Consider the following 7,859-nt stretch of genomic DNA (forward strand, 5'->3'; position numbering starts at 1 on the left):
GGTTTCAAGCGCTGTGCTATTTGTAAGGAAGCTATCCCGTCATCGGACGGGCACTCAAAGTGTATAAAATGTTTGGGGGAAGCTCACATTCCCCAAAAATGTGCCCACTGCTGTAAACTCAGCTCCAGGGCACGGAAAGACAGGGAGCTTAAACTCAAACTGCTCCTGCTTCAAAAATCTATCGGGTCAGTTTCAGACCCAGGCATTGAAGCCGGCTCCGCTACCCGACACAGCCCCCCCCCCCTCAAAAAAGCTCAAGAAGTCTACGAAGAAGGGGCACCTTTCCTCACCGAGCAAGACTATGAGGCATAAAGTTTCTCCAGGCAGATCAACGATCTCTCTGCCTGTGATTCCTCGCCTCAGCAATTTTCATGAGCCAGGCTCCTCCGGAACAGCGCAAAAGCCGCCTGAGGCTTCAGCGCCGCCGAGAAGCTCCGGTGCCGAGGCATCAGGCTTCCAGTTGCCTGCCTCAGTGACGGCACCGTTCGGCACCGCGAATGAGACGGTGCCGACATTCCACAGCACGCCTCACCCGAGGCAGCCCGACATTTCTCGCCCGGCACCGACCGCGGCACCGACGCCTGCGGGGCATTCTGACACACAGATCACAGCCAGAAGCCCCGATCGCAGGAATGCTCTTGTGCAGCAGCCTCTGTCGGCTCAGCTTTCATCTCCCGCAGGAGCTGCTTTCACTCCTTTTACCCAGACAGCTGATCTGCTAGTATCACCTACCTTGCAGTCTCCGCTCATGAATGCATATTCTGTTTCGATGCCTGAGTCAGGATCTGAGCAGTTTTCCTCCAGTGAGGAGGAAGCAGATCCACAGGGAGTTTTTTCCCCATATCTTGACTCCCAGCCCCGGACCCAGAGCAATAAGGGCTATGGAAATACTACCTCATCCCACTCTCAGGACCCTGCCCCTTGGGGGATGAACCCCTGGATGGCACCACCTATGCCCTACCCGCCACCATGGCAATACTGGACACCATGGACATCATACCCTCGGGAACACATGCCCCGTAGCCATTCGACCAGGCGCAACACTGATCCAGTGCCGTCTCCTAATTCATATGCTAGTGACACGAGACGCCTGGCAACACAGCCACGTTCCCAGGATAAACCTAGCCCTTCTCCTGGTCCAACAGATCCGGAGTTAGCACCGGAGGAAGCATTACTTCCCCTTCCTCCCACTCCCTCTGATGAATATACAAAATTCCAGGATCTCTTTAAGAGAGTTGCTAGTGACCTGAACATTAACCTGGAAGTGGTTCCCGAACAACAGCATGAGCTAACGAACATCCTACAGCCCCCTTCTTCCTCCAGAGTGGCACTTCCAATTAACGCAGCCCTTTTAGAACCCGCTAAGTCCATCTGGCAGACTCCAGCGACAAGCCTACCTACCTGCAAGCAAGCGGACAAGAAGTATTTTATTTCTCCAAAGGACTCTGAATTTCTTTTTACCCACCCAGCACCAAACTCATTGGTAGTAGACGCTGCGAACCAGAGGGCTAGACAACAATATTCTCGTTCTGCCCCACCTAACAAGGATAGCAAACGACTGGACCTGTTTGGTCGCAAGGTCTATGCATCCTCCACCCTCCAATTTCGCATAGCTAATTATACTGCAGTCCTGGCAAAATACGACCATAAAAACTATAATAAGTTAATGGACTTTATTGATGACATTCCAGAACAAAGAAAACAACAGTTCAGAGCTATAGTTTCTGAGGGCCAAGCCATTTCACGCACCGCTCTCCAAGCAGCCCTCGATGTAGCCAACACAGCGGCAAGATCTACCGCTACGGCGATAGTCATGCGACGGGGCTCATGGCTCTCCTCTTCCTTTTTTCCTCGCAAAGTTCAGAACACAATTGAAGATCTTCCCTTCGACGGTGACAAACTCTTTGCTTCTAACACGAATGAAGTGCTTCATTCAATGAAAGACTCCAGAACAACCCTCCGGTCTTTAGGTCTCCAGACACCTACGGCAAGAAGACGGCAATATCGATACCAACCATACCACCGGCCACGTTATCCCGCATTTACACAACCTTCCCATAGACCGCAGGAACAGCAACAGCCGCAATGTCCACGACCAAGATTCCAGCGACGTCGCCCAAACTCTACAGGGGCGCCTCAACCCCCACCAGCTAATAGGCAGATTTGAAAACTTGGTCGAGGGTTTAGAAAGCAATGCCCTCACTTCAGCCGGCACACCAATCTTTGGACACCGCCTACGACCTTTTTTCCAACAATGGAGGAAGATTACCTCCGACAAGTGGGTCTTAGAGGTAGTTACAATTGGATACGTCATCCCCTTCCTCTCCTTACCTCCCACCCACCCACCCTCCCCGTCCCTCTTCAGGGACCCTTCTCACGAGCAGCTACTCCTCCAAGAAGTGCAACATCTCCTTCATCTGGGAGCAGTAGAAATCGTGCCAGAGCGACACAGAGGGAAGGGTTTTTACTCCCATTATTTCTTAACGGAGAAGAAAAATGGGGGATGGCGACCAATCCTCGATCTCAGGCGGCTCAACAGATTCATCAAAAAGCAAAAGTTCAAGATGGTGACCCTCAATACCATAATCCCAGCGCTGGAGCAGGGTGACTGGTTTTCTGCCCTCGACCTACAAGATGCCTATTTCCACGTCACTATACATCCGGCCCACAGACGTTTCCTCCGATTTACCCTTGGTTCCACACATTTCCAATACAGGGTACTCCCCTTCTGACTATCTACAGCCCCCCGTGCTTTTTCCAAACTTCTAGCTGTAGTCACCGCTCACCTCAGGAGACAAGGGGTAATAATATTTCCGTACCTCGACGATTGCCTCCTCAAAGCTTCAACATTCGACGAGGCGCTCCGGTTCACACGACTCACAGTCGAGTGCTTTCTTTCTCTCGGCCTACAAATAAACAGAGACAAATCCACATTACGCCCCACCCAGCACCTTCAGTTCATAGGCGCAGACCTCGACTCTCGGACCGGGCTAGCATCGTTCCCACCCAATCGCTACAATTCCATAAAACAACTGACCACAACTATTCGCAACAGCCCTCAGGTAACTGCCCGAGACTGCCTGCAACTACTAGGTCACATGGCCTCGTGCACTTTTGTCGTCCAGAATGCACGCCTACACATGAGGTGCTTCCAAGCGTGGCTGGCAACGGTTTACAAACCGAATATGCATTCTTTAAACAAGACTTTCTCCCTGCCTACTCCAGTCAAAGACTCCCTACGTTGGTGGACCGTCCACTCCAACCTTTGTTCTGGAGTCCCGTTTCTTCAACAGGCTCCATCACGCATTCTGACCACCGATGCATCTATGACAGGGTGGGGTGCACATATGTCTCATCACACAGTACAGGGACTATGGTCACCAACCGAGACCTCCCTGCACATAAATGTACTAGAACTTTGAGCCATTCGCAACGCGTGCTGTCACTTCCTGCCACTAATCAAACATCATCACATACGCATAATGACGGACAACATTGCTTGCATGTTTTACGTAAACAGGCAGGGCGGAGCTCGTTCCCATTCGCTGTGCACAGAGGCTATGAAGCTCTGGAATTGGTGCATTGTGAACAACATCCGGGTATCAGCTGCTTATCTTCCCGGGATCATGAACACCACAGCGGACGAACTGAGCAGACGCTTCCCATGGGACCACGAGTGGGAGATAGACGACAAAACCATTCACAAGGTATTCAGCATCTGGGGTTACCCAACAATAGACCTCTTTGCAACTGCAAAGAACAAGAAATGTCTCAATTTCTGCTCCAGAGCAGGACTGGGCAAACATTCCCTGGGGGACGCATTCATGATCTCATGGCACCGAAACCTATTCTATGCGTTTCCCCCGATACCAGTTCTCAACAGGGTTCTGATAAAAATACGAACGGATCGAGCCAAGGTGATCCTCATTGCCCCATCATGGCCCAGACAACCATGGTTTCCCTTCCTCACCAGAATGTCAATCCAACCACCAATCTCCCTGCCGCTTATTCCGAACCTTCTATCTCAGCAGCACGGTCGTTTTCTCCACCCCAACCTGTCCATGCTTCACCTCAAGGCCTGGTTCCTACGTGGTTCTCCCAACGCGAATTAGATTGCTCCGAACAAGTTCAGGAGGTACTCCTACATAGCAGAACGCTCTCTACTCGCAAGACCTATCTTCAAAAGTGGAAACGATTCACACATTGGTGTTCTGCCAAACATCTTTCTCCTACCTCGATACCTCTTCCGTTTATATTGGACTATCTCTTGGGCCTTAAGCGATCCGGCCTTTCTTTCAGCTCCATCAGGGTCCATTTAGCTGCTATTACGACTTTCCACGACAAAATTGATGATACGTCTGTCTTTGCTCACGCTACTACGAAGCGTTTCCTCAAGGGCCTACAAACCTTATATCCAGACATTAAACAACCGACCACCCCCTGGGACCTTCATCTGGTACTGTCTGCCCTAACTCAGCAACCCTTCGAACCCCTAGCCACGTGCTCCCTTTTACACCTCTCCATGAAAACAGCGTTTCTAGTGGCAATTACTTCTGCCAGACGGGCAGGAGAAATAGCAGCTCTCATGGCTCATCCACCATATACGATATTTTTTAAAGACAAGGTTACCCTCAGATTGCATCCCAAATTTCTTCCAAAGGTACACTCATCATTCCATATTAATGAACCCATACACCTCCCGACTTTTTTCCCGAAACCACATGCAAACTCCTTTGAAGCCTCAATGCATACACTAGATGTTCACAGAGCCTTGTCATTCTACTTGGATAGAACCAAACCCTTTAGAACCTCTTCTAGACTTTTTGTCTCTGTTGCAGAGCGCTCCAAGGGCATGCCTATTTCTATCCAGAGACTCTCGAACTGGATCTCCCAGTGTATCCGACTGTGCTATCAGATGAAAGGGGTTGCACCTCCAGATGGCATTAGAACACACTCCACTAGATCTCTGGCTGCCTCCATCGCGTTCTTACGCAAAGTTCCCTTGGCTGACATTTGTAAAGCAGCCACCTGGTCATCTGACCATACTTTTGTTAAACACTATGCCCTTATTCAAGGCCCTTTATCTGACATACGCTTGGGCAGGGCGGTACTCTCGACGGCGTTCCTACCAGATCCGAAGTCCCTACCTCCTTAAGATACACTGCTTTTAAGTCACCTGTAGTGGAGCACCCACAGGGACATCTCTCGAAGAAGAAGAGGAGGTTACTCACCCTGTGCAGTAACTGACGTTCTTCGAGATGAGTGTCCCTGTGGGTGCTCCACTACCCACCCTCCTCCCCTCTACTTCGGAGTTGGGGGGCCTCCGTGGTAGAGAAGGAACTGAGGAGACCGGCCACGCATGCGTTCTATTACCCTAGAGTCACAGCGGGGGGGGGGGCAGATTCTGAGCATGCGTGGCCGCTATGAGTACTGCTGCAAAAATCTCCGGGTGAAGGCGCAGGGACGCACCAACACCTGTAGTGGAGCACCCACAGGGACACTCATCTTGAAGAACGTCAGTTACTGCACAGGGTGAGTAACCTCCTCTTCACAATGGTCCCTTCTGGCCTTGCAATCTATGAATCTAGTCTTTCAGGGAGGAGGTTTACTTCCTTGTTGGCTTTATGTAGCAGTTTTTAGGGGGGGTGGGGGTTGATCTGGTTAACAAATCAAGACTTTGCTTTAAATGAGTGTTTTTGTAGCAACATTACAGGGAGAGAACAATAGCCAGGTTGAACACGAAGTGTACAGAATATGCACGAAGTAGGGCCCTTGTTAAGGCGGTGCCAACGATATGTTCTGTTTTCAGGCTGGGATGTGGGCCTCTGTTGACTGGAAGCTTTCTGTTAGCAACAGTCAGGGCCGGCTCCAGCGTTTTTGCCGCCCCAAGCGGCAAAAAGAAAAAAGAAAAGCCGTGCCACCGCTTCATTCTTCGGTGGCAGGTCCTTCCCTCCGAGAGGGACTGAGGGACCCACTGCCGAAGAGCCGGACGTGCCGCCCCTTTCCGTTGGCCGCCCCAAGCACCTACTTGCTGCGCTGGTGCCTGGAGCTGGCCCTGGCAACAGTGCCGGTCTGACCTCCTTGTTGTCTGCTCTAAAGCCCACTCAGACAGACAGGGAACTGTGGTGGGGTGTTCACCCCACACAAGCCTTGAAAGGGTTCATGAGGCTGCAAAGGGGGCCAATTAGCTCAATAGGCCACCCCTGAGGGTAATTAAGATGGATTAAAAACAACAAGGAGTCCGGTGGCACCTTAAAGACTAACAGATTTATTTGGGCATAAGTTTTCATGGGTAAAAAAACCTCTCTTCTTCAGATGGATAAGCAACCAGTGAGTGGGACTAGAACCAAGTGGAGAGGGCCCAGGAGGGGCTATGATAAAGCCTGGATGTTGGCAGCAGAAGGGGAAGGGGCTGCTGTGAGGAAGCCTGCAGTCACTCTTGGGGCATTAGGGAGAAAGGTGAAGAGCTGAGATCCTGGCCCTGAGGAACGGGCATACCTAGAGGAGAAAAGCAGGAAGGCACATAGGGAAATAGCAATGGGGTCTGGGAGTAAGCAGACCATGACTGCTGGACTGAGGCCTTTCTGCTGAAAGCTGGAGTAGTGGGCAGACCAGGCTTCCCCTACCAGCCACTTTAGAAGTGGCACAGTGGAATTGGAGACTGCCTGAGATAGTTCGTCTTGTGGGACTTTGATACCCCAGGACTATAGTGACCTGGTTGGAGGGCCAAGTTACAAAGAGAGAGCACCCCAAGTTGCAAGAGGGGGTGTGGCCAGCTGCATGAATGAGCAGCAGAAGGGAGTGTCAGACATGAGTGGACCTAAGCCCCAGGGCAGCCAGGAGGAGATGCCATAGTAGTGAGTGGACCCCTGACAGGAATGTATGCATTCCCCATGCCTGGCTGCTATGGTTAAAATGTAACCAAGAGCTGCAAGAGTTGCAGCTTTCTTTCCAACCTAGGATCAGGGAATGTTTGCTGACTGGCTGCAGGCAGACAGTGAAGGAGGGGATCGTCTATTGTGCCAAGCAGAAGGCTGTCCAGAGGTCCTGTGGGTGTGTTAATACAAGAGGAGCCCTTTAAATGCTGCTAAGAAGCCCAGGCCCCCAAGTCTGTGCTGTAGTCCAAACTCTTTAACAGTGGGTGGGGGTGCTAGTTCTGGGAGGGAGTTAGGATGGGGGAGGTGGTTCCAAACTGGGGCAGGGGGTTCGGGTTGTGGGCTCTCACTGGGCAGCCCTTACCTCAAGCAGCTCCCAGTCGGTGGTACAGTGGGACTAAGACAGGCTCCCTGCCTGCCCTGGCTCCATGCTGCTCCCAGAAGTGTCTGGCATGTCCAGCTCCTAGGTGGAGGCATGGCCAGGCAGCTGCACACTGCCCACAGGCGATGCCTCCGCAGCTCCCATTGGCCATGGTTCCTAGCCAATGGGAGCTGGGCCGGGAACAGCACGTGAAGCTTCCTGATTGCCCCTGCGCCTAGGGGCCGGACATGCCAGTCACTTCTGCAGAGCTGCGCAGAGCCAGGGCAGGCAGGGAGCAGTCAATATTACTTTAATGGCCTGGTGAGCAGTGCTGACCAAAGCCGCCAGGGTCCCTTTTTGTCAAAACCGGACACCTGGCAACCCTAGAAGAGAGACCAATTCCAGCCTATACGCACAAGGTGTGTGTCATAACTAAAAGGGAAGGGTAACAGCTCTCCTGTGTACAATACTATAATCCCTCCTGGCCAGAGTCACCAAAATCCTTTTACCTATAAAGGGTTAAGAAGCTCAGGTAACCTGGGGGACACCTGACCCAAAGGACCAATAAGGGGACAAGATACTTTCAAATCTTGGTGGGGGGAAGGCTTTTCTTTGTGCTCTTT

Source organism: Trachemys scripta, chromosome 11 (assembly GCF_013100865.1).
Source record: "Trachemys scripta elegans isolate TJP31775 chromosome 11, CAS_Tse_1.0, whole genome shotgun sequence".
In the NCBI taxonomy this organism is placed as follows: domain Eukaryota; kingdom Metazoa; phylum Chordata; order Testudines; family Emydidae; genus Trachemys; species Trachemys scripta.